The sequence below is a fragment of the Gorilla gorilla genome, chromosome 23 (genome assembly GCF_029281585.2).
Source record: "Gorilla gorilla gorilla isolate KB3781 chromosome 23, NHGRI_mGorGor1-v2.1_pri, whole genome shotgun sequence".
Taxonomy (NCBI): Eukaryota; Metazoa; Chordata; class Mammalia; order Primates; family Hominidae; genus Gorilla; species Gorilla gorilla.
In genome coordinates, this window is record NC_086018.1 from 9,404,090 (window position 1) to 9,427,556 (window position 23,467).

Consider the following 23,467-nt stretch of genomic DNA (forward strand, 5'->3'; position numbering starts at 1 on the left):
AGGAAAGGAATGGAATGGAATGGGAAAGTGGAATGGAATGGAAAGAAAAGGAATCAAATAAAATGGAATGGAATGGAATGGAATTGCATGGAATGGAATGGAATTATACCGAGTGGAATGGAATGGAAAGGAATGGAATTGAATGGAATGGAATGGAATCAACCACATTGGAATGTAATGCAGTGGAATGGAACGGAATGGAATGGAAAGGAATGGAAAGAAATGGAATGAAATGGAATGGAATGGAATGGAATGGAATGGAATGGAATGTGTAGAATGGAAAGAAATGGAATGCAATGGAATGGAATGGAATGGAATTGAATGAGTAGAATGGAAGGGAATCAACACGAGAGGAAATGAAAGGAACGAAAAGTAGTGTAATGAAATGGAATGCAATGGAATGGAATCAACACGAGCATCATGGAATGGAATGGAGTGGAAAGGAATGGAATGGAATGGATTGGAATCAACCCGAGTGGAATGGAAAGGAATGGAATGGAATGGAATGCAATGGAATGGAATGGAATGCAATGGAATGGAATGGAATGGAATGGAATGCAATGGAATGGAATGGAATGGAAAGGAATGGAATGGAAGGGAATGGAATGGATTGGAATGGAATGGAATGGAATCCACCCGAGAAGAACGGAATGGAATGGAACGGAATGGAATGGAACGCAATGGAATGGAAAGGAATGGAATGGAATGGAATGGAATCTACCGGAGTAGAACGGAATGGAATGGAATGGAATGGAATGGAATGGAATGGAATGGAATGGAATGGAATGGAATGGAATGGAGTGGAATGGATCGGAATGGATGGGAATGGAACGGAATCCCCCGAGAAGAACCGAATGGAATTGAACAGAATGGAATGGAATGGAATGGAAAGGAATGGAAAGAAATGCAATGGAATTGAAAGGAATGGATTCTACCCGAGTAGAACGGAATGGAATGAAATGGAATGGAATGGAAAGGAAAGGAATAAAATGGAACGGAATAGAATGGAATAGAATGGAATGGAACGGAAAGGAACGGAACATAACGCCACGGAACCGAAAGGAAAGGAATGGTATGGAATCGAATCTAACAGAGTAGAAGGGAATGGAATGGAATGGAATGGAACGGAATGGAATGGAATGGAATGGAATGGAATGGAATAGAATGGAATGGAATGGAATGGAAAGAAGTGGAATAGAACGGAATTGAATCAACCCCTGCAGAACGGAATGGAATGGAAAGTAACGGAACGGAACGCAATGGAATAGAATGGAATTGAATCCACCCAAGGAGAATGGAATAGAATGGAATGGAATGGAATGGAATGGAATGGAATGGAATGGAATGGAATGGAATGGAATGGAATGGAATGGAATCTACCCGTGTAGCACGGAATGCAATGGAATGGAATGGAATGTAATGGAATGGAAAGGAATGGAAAGGAATCCACATGAGAAGAACAGAATGGAATGGAATGGAATGGAATGGAATGCAATGGAACGGAATGGAACGGAACGGAATGGACCGGAATGGACTTGAATGGAATTGAATCCACCAAGAGAATGCAAAGGAATGGAATGGAACGGAATGCAATGGAATGGAATGGAATGGAATGGAATAGAATGGAATGGTATGGAACGGAATGGAATGGAATGGAATGCAATGGAATGGAATAGAATGGAATGGTATGGAACGGAATGGAATGGAATGGAATCTACCCGAGTACAAAGGAATGGAATGGAATGGAATGGAACGGAATGGAATGGAAAGGAATGGAATGGAATGGAACGGAATGGAATGGAATGGAATGGAGTGGAATGGAATCCAAACAAGAAGAATGGAATGGAATGGAATGCAATGGAATGGAATGGAAGGTACTGGAATTTACCCGAGTAGAACGGAAAGTAAAGTAATGTAATGGAATGCAATGGAACGGAATGGAATGGAATGGAATGGATTGGAATAGAAGGGAATCCTCACGAGAAAAACGGAATGGAATGGAACAGAATCGAATGGAATGGAATGGAATTGAATGGATTGGAATGGAATGGAACGGAATGGAATGGAATCCACAAGAGAAGAATGGAATGGAATGGAAGGAAATGGAGTGGAATCGAATGGAGTGGAATGGAATGGAATTTAATCTACCTCAGTAGAACGGAATGAAATGGAATGGAATGGAATGGAACGGAATGGAACGGAACGGAATGGAAAGGAATGGAATGGAATCTAATCGAGTAGAACAGAATGGAAAGAAATGGAACGGAATGGAATGGAATGGAATGGTATGGAATGGAACGGAATCTACCCGAGTTGAACAGAATGGAACGGAATAGAATGGAATCGATCGGAATGGAATGGAATCCACCCGAGAAGAATGGAATGGAATGGAATTGTATGGAATGGAATGGAACGGAATGGAATGGAATGGAATGGAATGGAATGGAATGGAATGGAATGGAATGGAATTAGACGGAGTGGAATAGAACGGAATTGAATCAACCCGAGTAGAACGGAATGGAACGGAATGGAACGGAATGGACCAGAATAGAATAGAATGGAATTGAATCCACCCAAGGAGAATGGAATGGAATGGAATGGAATGGAATGGAATGGAATGGAATAGAATGGAATGGAATGGAATGGAGTGGAATGGAATGGAACAGAATGGATACAACCCGAGTAGAATGGAATGCAATGGAATGGAATGGAATGCAATGGAATGGAATGGAATGGAATGGAATGGAATGGAATGGAATGGAATGGAATGCAATGGAATGGAATGGAATGGAATGGAATGGAATGGAATGGAATGGAATGGAATGGAATGGAATGGAACGGATTGGAATGGAATGTAATGGAATAAAATGGAATGGAATCAACCAGAATGGAACGGAATGGAATAAAATTGAATGGAATGGAATGGAATGCAATGGAATCAACCCTTGTGGAATGGAATGGAAGACAACGGAATGGAATGGAGTAGAGTGGAATGGAATGGAATGGAATAGAATAGAATGGAGTGGAAAAGAATGGAATGGATTTGAATCAACCCGAGTGGAATGGAATGGAATGGAGTGGAACGGTATGGAATGGAATGGAATGGAATGGAAAGGAATGGTATGGAATGGAATCAACCGAAGTGAATATAATGGAATGGAGTGGAATGGAATGGAACGGTATGGAATGGAAAGGAATGGAAAGAAATGGAATGGAATGGAATCAACCCAAGAGAATATAATGGAATGGAGTGGAATGGAATGGAATGGAATGGAATGCGATGCAATGGAATGGAATCAACTGGAAAGGAATGGAATGGAATGGGAAAGTGGAAGGGAATGGAAAGAAATGGAATCAAATAAAATGGAATGGAATGGAATGGAATTGCATGGAATGGAATGGAATTATACCGAGTGGAATGGAATGGAAAGGAATGGAATGGAATGGAATGGAATGGAATGGAATCAACCACATTGGAATGTAATGCAGTGGAATGGAACGGAATGGAATGGAAAGTAATGGAAAGAAATGGAATGCAATGGAATGGAATGGAATGAGTAGAATGGAAAGAAATGGAATGCAATGAAATGGAATGGAATGGAATGGAATGAGTAGAATGGAAGGGAATCAACCCGAGAGGAAATGAAAGGAACGGAAAGCAGTGTAATGTAATGGAATGGAGTCGAATGGAATCAACCCGAGCATAATGGAATGCAATGGAGTGGAATAGAATGGAATGGAATGGATTGGAATCAACCCGAGTTGATGGAATGGAATGGAATGGAATGGAATGGAATGGAATGGAATGGAATGGAATGGAAAGGAATGGAATGGAAGGGAATGCAATGGATTGGAATGGAATGGAATGGAATCCACCCGAGAAGAACGGAATGGTATGGAATGGAATGGAATGGAATGGAAAGGAATGGAATGGAAGGGAATGCAATGGATTGGAATGGAATGGAATGGAATCCACCCGAGAAGAATGGAATGGAATGGAACGGAATGGAGTGGAACGCAATGGAATGGAAAGGAATGGAATGGAATGGAATGGAATCTACCTGAGTAGAACGGAATGGAATGGAATGGAATGGAATCTACCTGAGTAGAACGGAATGGAATGGAATGGAATGGAATGGAATGGAATGGAATGGAATGGAATGGAATGGAATGGAATGGAATGGAGTGGAATGGATCGGAATGGATGGGAATGGAACGGAATCCCCCGAGAAGAACGGAATGGAATTGAACAGAATGGAATGGAATGGAATGGAAAGGAATGGAAAGAAATGCAATGGAATGGAAAGGAATGGAATTTACCCTAGTAGAACGGAATGGAATGAAATAGAATGGAATGGAAAGGAAAGGAATAAAATGGAATGGAATAGAATGGAATAGAATGGAATGGAACGGAACGGAATGGAACGGAACGCCACGGAACCGAAAGGAAAGGAATGGTATGGAATCGAATCTAACAGAGTAGAAGGGAATGGAATGGAATGGAATGGAACGGAATGGAATGGAATGGAATGGAATGGAATGGAATGGAATGGAATGGAATGGAATGGAATGGAATGGAGTGGAATAGAACGGAATTGAATCAACCCCTGCAGAACGGAATGGAATGGAAAGTAACGGAACGGAACGCAATGGAATAGAATGAAATTGAATCCACCCAAGGAGAATGGAATGGAATGGAATGGATTGGAATGAAATGGAATGGAATGGAATGGAATCTACCCGTGTAGAACGGAATGCAATGGAATGGAATGGAATGGAAAGGAATGGAAAGGAATCCACCCGAGAAGAACAGAATGGAATGGAATGGAATGGAATGGAATGCAATGGAACGGAATGGAACGGAACGGAATGGACCGGAATGGACTTGAATGGAATTGAATCCACGAAGAGAATGGAATGGAATGGAATGGAACGGAATGGAATGGAATGGAATGCAACGGAATGGAATAGAATGGAATGGTATGGAACGGAATGGAATGGAATGGAATCTAGCCGAGTACAAAGGAATGGAATGGAATGGATTGGAACGGAATGGAATGGAATGGAATGGTATGGAATGGAACGGAATCTACCCGAGTTGAACAGAATGGAACGGAATAGAATGGAATCGATCGGAATGGAATGGAATCCACCCGAGAAGAATGGAATGGAATGGAATTGTATGGAATGGAATGGAACGGAATGGAATGGAATGGAATGGAATGGAATGGAATGGAATGGAATGGAATGGAATTAGACGGAGTGGAATAGAACGGAATTGAATCAACCCGAGTAGAACGGAATGGAACGGAATGGAACGGAATGGACCAGAATAGAATAGAATGGAATTGAATCCACCCAAGGAGAATGGAATGGAATGGAATGGAATGGAATGGAATGGAATGGAATAGAATGGAATGGAATGGAATGGAGTGGAATGGAATGGAACAGAATGGATACAACCCGAGTAGAATGGAATGCAATGGAATGGAATGGAATGCAATGGAATGGAATGGAATGGAATGGAATGGAATGGAATGGAATGGAATGCAATGGAATGGAATGGAATGGAATGGAATGGAATGGAATGGAATGGAATGGAACGGATTGGAATGGAATGTAATGGAATAAAATGGAATGGAATCAACCAGAATGGAACGGAATGGAATAAAATTGAATGGAATGGAATGGAATGCAATGGAATCAACCCTTGTGGAATGGAATGGAAGACAACGGAATGGAATGGAGTAGAGTGGAATGGAATGGAATGGAATAGAATAGAATGGAGTGGAAAAGAATGGAATGGATTTGAATCAACCCGAGTGGAATGGAATGGAATGGAGTGGAACGGTATGGAATGGAATGGAATGGAATGGAAAGGAATGGTATGGAATGGAATCAACCGAAGTGAATATAATGGAATGGAGTGGAATGGAATGGAACGGTATGGAATGGAAAGGAATGGAAAGAAATGGAATGGAATGGAATCAACCCAAGAGAATATAATGGAATGGAGTGGAATGGAATGGAATGGAATGGAATGCGATGCAATGGAATGGAATCAACTGGAAAGGAATGGAATGGAATGGGAAAGTGGAAGGGAATGGAAAGAAATGGAATCAAATAAAATGGAATGGAATGGAATGGAATTGCATGGAATGGAATGGAATTATACCGAGTGGAATGGAATGGAAAGGAATGGAATGGAATGGAATGGAATGGAATGGAATCAACCACATTGGAATGTAATGCAGTGGAATGGAACGGAATGGAATGGAAAGTAATGGAAAGAAATGGAATGCAATGGAATGGAATGGAATGAGTAGAATGGAAAGAAATGGAATGCAATGAAATGGAATGGAATGGAATGGAATGAGTAGAATGGAAGGGAATCAACCCGAGAGGAAATGAAAGGAACGGAAAGCAGTGTAATGTAATGGAATGGAGTCGAATGGAATCAACCCGAGCATAATGGAATGCAATGGAGTGGAATAGAATGGAATGGAATGGATTGGAATCAACCCGAGTTGATGGAATGGAATGGAATGGAATGGAATGGAATGGAATGGAATGGAATGGAATGGAAAGGAATGGAATGGAAGGGAATGCAATGGATTGGAATGGAATGGAATGGAATCCACCCGAGAAGAACGGAATGGTATGGAATGGAATGGAATGGAATGGAAAGGAATGGAATGGAAGGGAATGCAATGGATTGGAATGGAATGGAATGGAATCCACCCGAGAAGAATGGAATGGAATGGAACGGAATGGAGTGGAACGCAATGGAATGGAAAGGAATGGAATGGAATGGAATGGAATCTACCTGAGTAGAACGGAATGGAATGGAATGGAATGGAATCTACCTGAGTAGAACGGAATGGAATGGAATGGAATGGAATGGAATGGAATGGAATGGAATGGAATGGAATGGAATGGAATGGAGTGGAATGCATCGGAATGGATGGGAATGGAACGGAATCCCCCGAGAAGAACGGAATGGAATTGAACAGAATGGAATGGAATGGAATGGAAAGGAATGGAAAGAAATGCAATGGAATGGAAAGGAATGGAATTTACCCTAGTAGAACGGAATGGAATGAAATAGAATGGAATGGAAAGGAAAGGAATAAAATGGAATGGAATAGAATGGAATAGAATGGAATGGAACGGAACGGAATGGAACGGAACGCCACGGAACCGAAAGGAAAGGAATGGTATGGAATCGAATCTAACAGAGTAGAAGGGAATGGAATGGAATGGAATGGAACGGAATGGAATGGAATGGAATGGAATGGAATGGAATGGAATGGAATGGAATGGAATGGAATGGAATGGAGTGGAATAGAACGGAATTGAATCAACCCCTGCAGAACGGAATGGAATGGAAAGTAACGGAACGGAACGCAATGGAATAGAATGAAATTGAATCCACCCAAGGAGAATGGAATGGAATGGAATGGATTGGAATGAAATGGAATGGAATGGAATGGAATCTACCCGTGTAGAACGGAATGCAATGGAATGGAATGGAATGGAAAGGAATGGAAAGGAATCCACCCGAGAAGAACAGAATGGAATGGAATGGAATGGAATGGAATGCAATGGAACGGAATGGAACGGAACGGAATGGACCGGAATGGACTTGAATGGAATTGAATCCACGAAGAGAATGGAATGGAATGGAATGGAACGGAATGGAATGGAATGGAATGCAACGGAATGGAATAGAATGGAATGGTATGGAACGGAATGGAATGGAATGGAATCTAGCCGAGTACAAAGGAATGGAATGGAATGGATTGGAACGGAATGGAATGGAATGGAATGGAATGGAATGGAATGGAACGGAATGGAATGGAATGGAATGGAGTGGAATGGAATCCAAACAAGAAGAATGGAATGGAATGGAATGCAATGGAATGGAATGGAATGTACTGGAATTTACCCGAGTAGAACGGAAAGTAATGTAATGTATTGGAATGCAATGGAACGGAATGGAATGGAATGGAATGGATTGGAATAGAAGGGAATCCACACGAGCAGAACGGAATGGAATGGAACGGAATCGAATGGAATGGAATGGATTGGAATGGATTGGAATGGAATGGAACGGAATAGAATGGAATCCACAAGAGAAGAATGCAATGGAATGGAAGTCAATGGAGTGGAATGAAATGGACTGGAATGGAAAGGAATTTAATCTACCCCAGTAGAACGGAATGAAATGGAATGGAATGGAATGGAACGGAATGGAACGGAACGGAATGGAAAGGAATGGAATGGAATCTACTCGAGTAGAACGGAATGGAAAGAAATGGAACGGAATGGAATGGAATGGAATGGAATGGAACGGAATCTACCCGAGTTGAACGGAATGGAACGGAATAGAATGGAATCGATCGGAATGGAATAGAATCCACCCGAGAAGAATGGAATGGAATGGAATTGTATGGAATGGAATGGAATGGAATGGAATGGAATGGAATGGAATGGAATGGAATGGAATGGAACGGAATGGAATGGAATGGAATGGATTGGAATGGAATGGAATTAGACGGAGTGGAAAAGAACGGAATTGAATCAACCTGAGTAGAACGGAACGGAATGGAATGGAACGGAATGGACCGGAATAGAATAGAATGGAATTGAATCCACCCAAGGAGAATGGAATGGAATGGAATGGAATGGAATGGAATGGAATGGAATGGAATGGAATGGAATGGAATGGAATGGAATCTACCCGAGTAGAACGGAATGGAATGGAATGGAACGGAATGGAATGGAAAGTATTGGATTGGAATGGAATGGAATGGAATCCACCCGAGAAGAATGGAATGGAATGGAACGGAATGGAATAGAACGGAATGGAATGGAATGGAACGGAAGGGAATGGAATGGAATGGAATGAAATGGAATCAACCTGAGTAGAACGGAATGGAATGGAATGGAACGGAATGGAATGGAATGGAATGGAATGGAATGGAATGGAGTGGAATGGATTGGAATGGAATGGAATGACTTCAATCTACCCGAGTAGAACGGAAGGGAATGGAATGCAATGGAATGGAACAGAATGGAATGGAATGGAATGGAATGGAATGGAATCAACACGAAAAGAATGGAATGGAATGGAACGGAACGGAATGGAATGGAATGGAATGGAATAGAATGGAATGGAATGGAGTGCAATAGAACAGAATTGAATCAACTCGAGGAGAACGGAACGGAAAGGAACGTAACGGAACGGAACGGAATGGAATAGAATGGAATTGAATCCACCCAAGGAGAATGGCATGGAATGGATTGGAATGGAATGCAACGAAACGGAATCTACCCGAGTTGAAACGAATGGAATGGAATGGAATGGAATCAATTGGAATGGAATGAAATCCAACCGAGAAGAATAGAATGGAATGGAATTGTATGGAATGGAAAGGAATGGAATGGAATGGAATGGAATGGAATGGATTGGAATTAGACGGAGTGGAATAGAGCGGAACGGAATCAACCCGAGTAGAACGGAATGGAATGGAATGGAATGGAAAGGACCGGAATAGAATAGAATGGAATTGAATCCACCCAAGGAGAATGGAATGGAATGGAATGGAATGGAACGGAACGGAATATAATAGAATGGAATGGAATCGAATCGAATGGAATGGAATGGAATGGAATGGAATGGTATTGAATGGAATGGAATGGAATGGAACGGTATTGAATGCAATGGAATGCAATGGAATCTACCTGACTAGAATGGAATGGAATGGAATGAAATGGAATGGAATAGCATGGAGTGGAACGGAACGGAATGGAATGGAATGGAATGGAATGGAACGGAATAGAAAGGAATGGAGTGGAATCCAAAAGAGAAGAATGGAATGGAATGGAATGGAATGGAATGGAATGGAATGGAATGGAATGGAATGGAATGGAATGGAAAGGAATGCAATGGAATCTACCCGAGTAGAATGGAGTGTAATGTAATGGAATGTAATGGAATGGAAAGGAACGGAATGGAATGGAATGGAATGGAATCCACACGAGAAGAACGGAATGGAATGAAACGGAATGGAACGGAAAAGAATGGAATGGAATGAAATGGAATGGAATGGAATGGAATGGAACTGAATGGAATGGAATGGAATGGAATGGAATGGAATGGAATCTACCCAGATAGAACGGAAAGGAATGGAAAGGAATGGAATGGAATGGAATAGAATGGAGCAGAATGGAATGGAATCCATACGAGACGAACGGAATGGAATGGAATGGAATGGAATGGAATGGAAAGGAGTGGAATAGAATGGAATTGAATCAACTCGAGTAGAACGGAACGGAATGGAACAGAACGGGATGCAACGGAACGGAATAGAATGGTATGGAATCCACCCGAGGAGAATGGAATGGAATGGAATGGAATCTACTCGAGTAGAAAGGAATGGAATGGAATGGAATGGAATGGAATGGAATGGAATGGAATGGAATCGAATCGAATCGAATCGTATCGAATCGAACCGAGAAGAACGGAATGGAATGGAAAGGTATGGAATGGAATGGAATGGAATGGAATGGAATGGAATGGAATGGAATGGAATGGTATCGAGAGGAATCTACCCGAGTAGAACGGAATGGAATGGAATGGAATGGAACGGAATGGGATGGAATGGAATGCAGTGGAATCCACCCGAGAAGAACGGAATGTAATGGAACGGAATGGAATGGAATGGAATGGAAAGGAAGGGAATGGAATCTACCCGAGAAGAAGGGAATGGAATGGAAAGGAATGGAATGGAATGGAATGCAATGGAACGGAATTGAATGGAATCCACCTGAGAAGAACGGAATGGAACGGAATGGAATGGAATGGAATGGAATGGAATGGAATGGAATGGAATGGAATGGAAAGGAATGGAATGGAAGGGAATGGAATGGATTGAAATGGAATGGAATGGAATCCACCCGAGAAGAACGGAATAGAATGGAACGGAATGGAATGGAACGCAGTGGAATGGAAAGGAATGGAATGGAATGGAATGGAATCTACCTGAGTAGAACGGAATGGAATGGAATGGAATGGAATGGAATGGAATGGAATGGAATGGAATGGAATGGAGTGGAATGGATCGGAATGGATGGGAATGGAACGGAATCCCCCGAGAAGAACGGAATGGAATTGAACAGAATGGAATGGAATGGAATGGAAAGGAATGGAAAGAAATGCAATGGAATGGAAAGGAAAGGAATCTACCCGAGTAGAACGGAATGGAATGAAATGGAATGGAATGGAAAGGAAAGGAATAAAATGGAATGGAATAGAATGGAATAGAATGGAATGGAATGGAACGGAACGGAACGTAACACCACGGAACCGAAAGGAAAGGAATGGTATGGAATCGAATATAACAGAGTAGAAGGGAATGGAATGGCATGGAATGGAACGGAACGGAACGGAACGGAACGGAACGGAATGGAATGGAATGGAATGGAATGGAATGGAGTGGAATAGAACGGAATTGAAGCAACCCCTGCAGAACGGAACGGAATGGAAAGTAACGGAACGGAACACAATGGAATAGAATGGAATTGAATCCACCCAAGGAGAATGGAATGGAATGGAATGGATTGGAATGAAATGGAATGGAATGGAATGGAATCTACCCGTGTAGAACGGAATGCAATGGAATGGAATGGAATGGAAAGGAATGGAAAGGAATCCACCCGAGACGAACAGAATGGAATGGAATGGAATGGAATGGAATGCAATGGAATGGAATGGAACGGAACGGAATGGACCGGAATGGACTAGAATGGAATTGAATCCACCAAGAGAATGGAATGGAATGGAATGGAATGGAATGGAATGGAATGGAATGGAATGCAATGGAATGGAATAGAATTGAATGGTATGGAACGGAATGGAATGGAATGGAATCTACCCGAGTACAAAGGAATGGAATGGAATGGAATGGAACGGAATGGACCGGAATGGACTAGAATGGAATTGAATCCACCAAGAGAATGGAATGGAATGGAATGGAACGGAATGGAATGGAATGGAATGCAACGGAATGGAATAGAATGGAATGGTATGGAACGGAATGGAATGGAATGGAATCTACCCGAGTACAAAGGAATGGAATTTAATGGAATGGAACGGAATGGAATGGAATGGAATGGAATGGAATGGAATGGAATGGAACGGAATGGAATGGAATGGAATGGAGTGGAATGGAATCCAAACAAGAAGAATGGAATGGAATGGAATGCAATGCAATGGAATGGAATGGACTGGAATTTACCCGAGTAGAACGGAAAGTAATGTAATGTAATGGAATGCAATGGAAAGGAATGGAATGGAATGGAATGGATTGGAATAGAAGGGAATCCACACGAGAAGAACGGAATGGAATGGAATGGAATCGAATGGAATGGAATGGAATTGAATGGATTGGAATGGAATGGAACGGAATGGAATGGAATCCACAAGAGAAGAATGGAATGGAATGGAAGGCAATGGAGTGGAATGGAATGAAGTGGAATGGAATGGAATTTAATCTACCCGAGTAGAACGGAATGAAATGGAATGGAATGGAATGGAACGGAATGGAACGGAAAGGAATGGAAAGGAATGGAATGGAATCTACTCGAGTAGAACGGAATGGAAAGAAATGGAACGGAATCGAATGGAACGGAATGGAATGGAGTGGAACGGAATCTACCCGAGTTGAACGGAATGGAACAGAAGGGAATGGAATCGATCGGAATGGAATGGAATCCACCCGAGAAGAATGGAATGGAATGGAATTGTATGGAATGGAATGGAATGGAATGGAATGGAATGGAATGGAATGGAACGGAACGGAACGGAACGGAATGGAACGGAATGGGATGGAATGGAATGGAATGGAATGGAATGGAATGGAATTAGACGGAGTGGAATAGAACGGAATTGAATCAACCCGATTAGAACGGAACAGAATGGAATGGAATGGAATGGACCAGAATAGAATAGAATGGAATTGAATCCACCCAAATAGAATGGAATGGAATGGAATGGAATGGAATGGAATGGAATGGAATGGAATGGAATGGAATGGAATGAAATCTACCCAAGTAGAACGGAATGGAATGGAATGGAACGGAATGGAATGGTATGGATTGGATTGGAATGGAATGGAATGGAATCCACCCGAAAAGAATGGAATGGAATGGAACGGAATGGAATAGAACGGAATGGAATGGAATGGAACGGAAGGGAATGGAATGGAATGGAATGAACTGGAATCTACCTGAGTAGGACGGAATGGAATGGAATTGAACGGAATGGAATGGAATGGAATGGAATGGAATGGAATGGAATGGAGTGGAATGGACTGGAATGGAATGGAATGACTTCAATCCACCGAGTAGAAAGGAATGGAATGGAATGCAATGGAATGGAACGGAATGGAATGGAATGGAATGGAATGGAATGGAATGGAATGGAATGGAATGGAATGGAAAGGAATCAACACGAAAAGAACGGAATGGAATGAAACGGAACGGAATGGAATGGAATGGAATGGAATAGAATGGAATGGAATGGAGTGCAATAGAACGGAACTGAATCAACCCGAGTAGAACGGAATGGAATTGAATGGAACGGAATGGACCGGAATAGAATAGAATGGAATTGAATCCACCCAAGGAGAATGGAATGGAATGAAATGGAATGGAACGGAACGGAATATAATAGAATGGAATGGAATGGAATGGAATGGAATGGAATGGAATGGAATGGAATGGAATGGTATTGAATGGAATGGAATGGAATGGAACGGTATTGAATGCAATGGAATGGAATGGAATCTACCTGAGTGGAATGGAATGGAATGGAATGGAATGGAATGGAATACAATGGAATGGAACGGAACGGAATGGAATGGAATGGAATGGAATGGAACGGAATAGAAAGGAATGGAGTGGAATCCAAAAGAGAAGAATGGAATGGAATGGAATGGAATGGAATGGAAAGGAATGCAATGGTATCTACCTGAGTAGAATGGAGTGTAATGTAATGTAATGTAATGGAATGGAATGGAATGGATTGGAACGGAATGGAATGGAATGGAATGGAATCCACATGAGAAGAACGGAATGGAATGAAACGGAATGGAACGGAAAAGAATGGAATGGAATGAAATGGAATGGAATGGAATGGAATGTACCCGTATAGAACGGAATAGAATGGAAAGGAATGGAATGGAATGGAATAGAATGGAGCAGAATGGAATGGAATCCATACGAGACGAACGGAATGGAATGGAATGGAATGGAATGGAATGGAATGGAATGGAATGGAATGGAATGGAATGGAGTGGAATAGAATGGAATTGAATCAACTCGAGTAGAACGGAACGGAATGGAACGGAACGGGATGCAACGGAACGGAATAGAATGGTATGGAATCCACCCGAGGAGAATGGAATGGAATGGAATGGAATCTACTCGAGTAGAAAGGAATGGAATGGAATGGAATGGAATGGAATGGAATGGAATGGAATGGAATGGAATGGAATGGAATGGAATCGAATCGAATCGTATCGAATCGAACCGAGAAGAACGGAATGGAATGGAAAGGTATGGAATGGAATGGAATGGAATGGAATGGAATGGAATGGAATGGTATCGAGAGGAATCTACCCGAGTAGAACGGAATGGAATGGAATGGAATGGAACGGAATGAGATGGAATGGAATGCAGTGGAATCCACCCGAGAAGAACGGAATGTAATGGAACGGAATGGAATGGAATGGAATGGAAAGGAAGGGAATGGAATCTACCCGAGAAGAAGGGAATGGAATGGAAAGGAATGGAATGGAATGGAATGCAATGGAACGGAATGGAATGGAATCCACCTGAGAAGAACGGAATGGAACGGAATGGAATGGAATGGAATGGAATGGAATGGAATGGAATAGAATGGAATGGAAAGGAATGGAATGGAAGGGAATGGAATGGATTGAAATGGAATGGAATGGAATCCACCCGAGAAGAACGGAATAGAATGGAACGGAATGGAATGGAACGCAGTGGAATGGAAAGGAATGGAATGGAATGGAATGGAATCTCCCTGAGTAGAACGGAATGGAATGGAATGGAATGGAATGGAATGGAATGGAATGGAATGGAATGGAATGGAGTGGAGTGGAATGGATCGGAATGGATGGGAATGGAACGGAATCCCCCGAGAAGAACGGAATGGAATTGAACAGAATGGAATGGAATGGAATGGAAAGGAATGGAAAGAAATGCAATGGAATGGAAAGGAAAGGAATCTACCCGAGTAGAACGGAATGGAATGAAATGGAATGGAATGGAAAGGAAAGGAATAAAATGGAATGGAATAGAATGGAATAGAATGGAATGGAATGGAACGGAACGGAACGTAACACCACGGAACCGAAAGGAAAGGAATGGTATGGAATCGAATATAACAGAGTAGAAGGGAATGGAATGGCATGGAATGGAACGGAACGGAACGGAACGGAACGGAACGGAACGGAATGGAATGGAATGGAATGGAATGGAATGGAATGGAATGGAATGGAGTGGAATAGAACGGAATTGAATCAACCCCTGCAGAACGGAATGGAATGGAAAGTAACGGAACGGAACACAATGGAATAGAATGGAATTGAATCCACCCAAGGAGAATGGAATGGAATGGAATGGATTGGAATGAAATGGAATGGAATGGAATGGAATCTACCCGTGTAGAACGGAATGCAATGGAATGGAATGGAATGGAAAGGAATGGAAAGGAATCCACCCGAGACGAACAGAATGGAATGGAATGGAATGGAATGGAATGCAATGGAATGGAATGGAACGGAACGGAATGGACCGGAATGGACTAGAATGGAATTGAATCCACCAAGAGAATGGAATGGAATGGAATGGAATGGAATGGAATGGAATGGAATGGAATGGAATGGAATGGAATGGACTGCAATGGAATGGAATAGAATTGAATGGTATGGAACGGAATGGAATGGAATGGAATCTACCCGAGTACAAAGGAATGGAATGGAATGGAATGGAATGGAATGGACCGCAATGGACTAGAATGGAATTGAATCCACCAAGAGAATGGAATGGAATGGAATGGAACGGAATGGAATGGAATGGAATGGAATGGAATGGAAAGGAATGGAATGGAATGGAATGGAATGGAATGGAATCAACCCGAGTGGAATGGAATGAATTGAATGGATTAGAATGGAGTCAAGACGAGTGGAATGGAATGGAATGGAATGGAATGGAATGGAATGGAATGGAATAAATTCGAATGCATTTGAAAGGAATGGAATAAATTAGAATGCATTAGAAAGGAATGGAATGGAATGGAATGGAATAAATTTGAATGCATTTGAAAGGAATGAAATGGAATGGAATGGAATGGAATGGAATGGAATGGAATGGAATGGAACGGAATGGAAACGAAAGGAAAGGAATGGAATGGAATGAAATGGAATGGAATGGAATGGAATGGAATGGAATGAAATGGAATGGAATGGAATGGAATGGAATGGAATGGAATGGAATGGAATGGACTAGAATGGAATGGAAAGCAATGGAATGGAATGGAATGGAATGGAATGGAATGGAATGGAATGCAATGGAATGGAATGGAATGGAATGCAATGGAATGGAATGGAACAGAATGGATACAACCCGAGTAGAATGGAATGCAATGGAATGGAATGGAATGCAATGGAATGGAATGGAATGGAATGGAATGGAATGGAATGGAATGGAATGGAATGGAATGGAATAGAATGGAATGGAATCAACCCGTGTGGAATTGAATGGAAGACAACGGAATGGAATGGAGTAGAGTGCAATGGAGTGGAATGGAATAGAATAGAATGGAGTGGAAAAGAATGGAATGGATTTGAATCAACCCGAGTGGAATGGAATGGAATGGAATGGAATGGAACGGTATGGAATGGAATGGAATGGAAAGGAATGGAATGGAATGGAATCAACCCAAGAGAATATAATGGAATGGAGGGGAGTGGAATGGAATGGAATGGAATGCGATGCAATGGAATGGAATCAACAGGAAAGGAATGGAATGGAATGGGAAAGTGGAATGGAATGGAAAGAAAAGGAATCAAATAAAATGGAATGGAATGGAATGGAATTGCATGGAATGGAATGGAATTATACCGAGTGGAATGGAATGGAAAGGAATGGAATTGAATGGAATGGAATGGAATCAACCACATTGGAATGTAATGCAGTGGAATGGAACGGAATGGAATGGAAAGGAATGGAAAGAAATGGAATGAAATGGAATGGAATGGAATGGAATGGAATGGAATGGAATGTGTAGAATGGAAAGAAATGGAATGCAATGGAATGGAATGGAATGGAATTGAATGAGTAGAATGGAAGGGAATCAACACGAGAGGAAATGAAAGGAACGAAAAGTAGTGTAATGAAATGGAATGCAATGGAATGGAATCAACACGAGCATCATGGAATGGAATGGAGTGGAAAGGAATGGAATGGAATGGATTGGAATCAACCCGAGTGGAATGGAAAGGAATGGATTGGAATGGAATGCAATGGAATGGAATGGAATGCAATGGAATGGAATGGAATGGAATGGAATGCAATGGAATGGAATGGAATGGAAAGGAATGGAATGGAAGGGAATGGAATGGATTGGAATGGAATGGAATGGAATCCACCCGAGAAGAACGGAATGGAATGGAACGGAATGGAATGGAACGCAATGGAATGGAAAGGAATGGAATGGAATGGAATGGAATCTACCGGAGTAGAACGGAATGGAATGGAATGGAATGGAATGGAATGGAATGGAATGGAATGGAATGGAATGGAATGGAGTGGAATGGATCGGAATGGATGGGAATGGAACGGAATCCCCCGAGAAGAACCGAATGGAATTGAACAGAATGGAATGGAATGGAATGGAAAGGAATGGAAAGAAATGCAATGGAATTGAAAGGAATGGATTCTACCCGAGTAGAACGGAATGGAATGAAATGGAATGGAATGGAAAGGAAAGGAATAAAATGGAACGGAATAGAATGGAATAGAATGGAATGGAACGGAAAGGAACGGAACATAACGCCACGGAACCGAAAGGAAAGGAATGGTATGGAATCGAATCTAACAGAGTAGAAGGGAATGGAATGGAATGGAATGGAACGGAATGGAATGGAATGGAATGGAATGGAATGGAATAGAATGGAATGGAATGGAATGGAAAGAAGTGGAATAGAACGGAATTGAATCAACCCCTGCAGAACGGAATGGAATGGAAAGTAACGGAACGGAACGCAATGGAATAGAATGGAATTGAATCCACCCAAGGAGAATGGAATAGAATGGAATGGAATGGAATGGAATGGAATGGAATGGAATGGAATGGAATGGAATGGAATGGAATCTACCCGTGTAGCACGGAATGCAATGGAATGGAATGGAATGTAATGGAATGGAAAGGAATGGAAAGGAATCCACATGAGAAGAACAGAATGGAATGGAATGGAATGGAATGGAATGCAATGGAACGGAATGGAACGGAACGGAATGGACCGGAATGGACTTGAATGGAATTGAATCCACCAAGAGAATGCAAAGGAATGGAATGGAACGGAATGCAATGGAATGGAATGGAATGGAATGGAATAGAATGGAATGGTATGGAACGGAATGGAATGGAATGGAATGCAATGGAATGGAATAGAATGGAATGGTATGGAACGGAATGGAATGGAATGGAATCTACCCGAGTACAAAGGAATGGAATGGAATGGAATGGAACGGAATGGAATGGAAAGGAATGGAATGGAATGGAACGGAATGGAATGGAATGGAATGGAGTGGAATGGAATCCAAACAAGAAGAATGGAATGGAATGGAATGCAATGGAATGGAATGGAAGGTACTGGAATTTACCCGAGTAGAACGGAAAGTAAAGTAATGTAATGGAATGCAATGGAACGGAATGGAATGGAATGGAATGGATTGGAATAGAAGGGAATCCTCACGAGAAAAACGGAATGGAATGGAACAGAATCGAATGGAATGGAATGGAATTGAATGGATTGGAATGGAATGGAACGGAATGGAATGGAATCCACAAGAGAAGAATGGAATGGAATGGAAGGAAATGGAGTGGAATCGAATGGAGTGGAATGGAATGGAATTTAATCTACCTCAGTAGAACGGAATGAAATGGAATGGAATGGAATGGAACGGAATGGAACGGAACGGAATGGAAAGGAATGGAATGGAATCTAATCGAGTAGAACAGAATGGAAAGAAATGGAACGGAATGGAATGGAATGGAATGGTATGGAATGGAACGGAATCTACCCGAGTTGAACAGAATGGAACGGAATAGAATGGAATCGATCGGAATGGAATGGAATCCACCCGAGAAGAATGGAATGGAATGGAATTGTATGGAATGGAATGGAACGGAATGGAATGGAATGGAATGGAATGGAATGGAATGGAATGGAATGGAATGGAATTAGACGGAGTGGAATAGAACGGAATTGAATCAACCCGAGTAGAACGGAATGGAACGGAATGGAACGGAATGGACCAGAATAGAATAGAATGGAATTGAATCCACCCAAGGAGAATGGAATGGAATGGAATGGAATGGAATGGAATGGAATGGAATGGAATAGAATGGAATGGAATGGAATGGAGTGGAATGGAATGGAACAGAATGGATACAACCCGAGTAGAATGGAATGCAATGGAATGGAATGGAATGCAATGGAATGGAATGGAATGGAATGGAATGGAATGGAATGGAATGGAATGGAATGGAATGGAATGCAATGGAATGGAATGGAATGGAATGGAATGGAATGGAATGGAATGGAATGGAATGGAATGGAACGGATTGGAATGGAATGTAATGGAATAAAATGGAATGGAATCAACCAGAATGGAACGGAATGGAATAAAATTGAATGGAATGGAATGGAATGCAATGGAATCAACCCTTGTGGAATGGAATGGAAGACAACGGAATGGAATGGAGTAGAGTGGAATGGAATGGAATGGAATAGAATAGAATGGAGTGGAAAAGAATGGAATGGATTTGAATCAACCCGAGTGGAATGGAATGGAATGGAGTGGAACGGTATGGAATGGAATGGAATGGAATGGAAAGGAATGGTATGGAATGGAATCAACCGAAGTGAATATAATGGAATGGAGTGGAATGGAATGGAACGGTATGGAATGGAAAGGAATGGAAAGAAATGGAATGGAATGGAATCAACCCAAGAGAATATAATGGAATGGAGTGGAATGGAATGGAATGGAATGGAATGCGATGCAATGGAATGGAATCAACTGGAAAGGAATGGAATGGAATGGGAAAGTGGAAGGGAATGGAAAGAAATGGAATCAAATAAAATGGAATGGAATGGAATGGAATTGCATGGAATGGAATGGAATTATACCGAGTGGAATGGAATGGAAAGGAATGGAATGGAATGGAATGGAATGGAATGGAATCAACCACATTGGAATGTAATGCAGTGGAATGGAACGGAATGGAATGGAAAGTAATGGAAAGAAATGGAATGCAATGGAATGGAATGGAATGAGTAGAATGGAAAGAAATGGAATGCAATGAAATGGAATGGAATGGAATGGAATGAGTAGAATGGAAGGGAATCAACCCGAGAGGAAATGAAAGGAACGGAAAGCAGTGTAATGTAATGGAATGGAGTCGAATGGAATCAACCCGAGCATAATGGAATGCAATGGAGTGGAATAGAATGGAATGGAATGGATTGGAATCAACCCGAGTTGATGGAATGGAATGGAATGGAATGGAATGGAATGGAATGGAATGGAATGGAATGGAATGGAAAGGAATGGAATGGAAGGGAATGCAATGGATTGGAATGGAATGGAATGGAATCCACCCGAGAAGAACGGAATGGTATGGAATGGAATGGAATGGAATGGAAAGGAATGGAATGGAAGGGAATGCAATGGATTGGAATGGAATGGAATGGAATCCACCCGAGAAGAATGGAATGGAATGGAACGGAATGGAGTGGAACGCAATGGAATGGAAAGGAATGGAATGGAATGGAATGGAATCTTCCTGAGTAGAACGGAATGGAATGGAATGGAATGGAATCTACCTGAGTAGAACGGAATGGAATGGAATGGAATGGAATGGAATGGAATGGAATGGAATGGAATGGAATGGAATGGAATGGAGTGGAATGGATCGGAATGGATGGGAATGGAACGGAATCCCCCGAGAAGAACGGAATGGAATTGAACAGAATGGAATGGAATGGAATGGAAAGGAATGGAAAGAAATGCAATGGAATGGAAAGGAATGGAATTTACCCTAGTAGAACGGAATGGAATGAAATAGAATGGAATGGAAAGGAAAGGAATAAAATGGAATGGAATAGAATGGAATAGAATGGAATGGAACGGAACGGAATGGAACGGAACGCCACGGAACCGAAAGGAAAGGAATGGTATGGAATCGAATCTAACAGAGTAGAAGGGAATGGAATGGAATGGAATGGAACGGAATGGAATGGAATGGAATGGAATGGAATGGAATGGAATGGAATGGAATGGAATGGAATGGAATGGAGTGGAATAGAACGGAATTGAATCAACCCCTGCAGAACGGAATGGAATGGAAAGTAACGGAACGGAACGCAATGGAATAGAATGAAATTGAATCCACCCAAGGAGAATGGAATGGAATGGAATGGATTGGAATGAAATGGAATGGAATGGAATGGAATCTACCCGTGTAGAACGGAATGCAATGGAATGGAATGGAATGGAAAGGAATGGAAAGGAATCCACCCGAGAAGAACAGAATGGAATGGAATGGAATGGAATGGAATGCAATGGAACGGAATGGAACGGAACGGAATGGACCGGAATGGAATGGAGTGGAATGGATCGGAATGGATGGGAATGGAACGGAATCCCCCGAGAAGAACGGAATGGAATTGAACAGAATGGAATGGAATGGAATGGAAAGGAATGGAAAGAAATGCAATGGAATGGAAAGGAATGGAATTTACCCTAGTAGAACGGAATGGAATGAAATAGAATGGAATGGAAAGGAAAGGAATAAAATGGAATGGAATAGAATGGAATAGAATGGAATGGAACGGAACGGAATGGAACGGAACGCCACGGAACCGAAAGGAAAGGAATGGTATGGAATCGAATCTAACAGAGTAGAAGGGAATGGAATGGAATGGAATGGAACGGAATGGAATGGAATGGAATGGAATGGAATGGAATGGAATGGAATGGAATGGAATGGAGTGGAATAGAACGGAATTGAATCAACCCCTGCAGAACGGAATGGAATGGAAAGTAACGGAACGGAACGCAATGGAATAGAATGAAATTGAATCCACCCAAGGAGAATGGAATGGAATGGAATGGATTGGAATGAAATGGAATGGAATGGAATGGAATCTACCCGTGTAGAACGGAATGCAATGGAATGGAATGGAATGGAAAGGAATGGAAAGGAATCCACCCGAGAAGAACAGAATGGAATGGAATGGAATGGAATGGAATGCAATGGAACGGAATGGAACGGAACGGAATGGACCGGAATGGACTTGAATGGAATTGAATCCACGAAGAGAATGGAATGGAATGGAATGGAACGGAATGGAATGGAATGGAATGCAACGGAATTGAATAGAATGGAATGGTATGGAACGGAATGGAATGGAATGGAATCTAGCCGAGTACAAAGGAATGGAATGGAATGGATTGGAACGGAATGGAATGGAATGGAATGGAATGGAATGGAATGGAACGGAATGGAATGGAATGGAATGGAGTGGAATGGAATCCAAACAAGAAGAATGGAATGGAATGGAATGCAATGGAATGGAATGGAATGTACTGGAATTTACCCGAGTAGAACGGAAAGTAATGTAATGTATTGGAATGCAATGGAACGGAATGGAATGGAATGGAATGGATTGGAATAGAAGGGAATCCACACGAGCAGAACGGAATGGAATGGAACGGAATCGAATGGAATGGAATGGATTGGAATGGATTGGAATGGAATGGAACGGAATAGAATGGAATCCACAAGAGAAGAATGCAATGGAATGGAAGTCAATGGAGTGGAATGAAATGGACTGGAATGGAAAGGAATTTAATCTACCCCAGTAGAACGGAATGAAATGGAATGGAATGGAATGGAACGGAATGGAACGGAACGGAATGGAAAGGAATGGAATGGAATCTACTCGAGTAGAACGGAATGGAAAGAAATGGAACGGAATGGAATGGAATGGAATGGAATGGAACGGAATCTACCCGAGTTGAACGGAATGGAACGGAATAGAATGGAATCGATCGGAATGGAATAGAATCCACCCGAGAA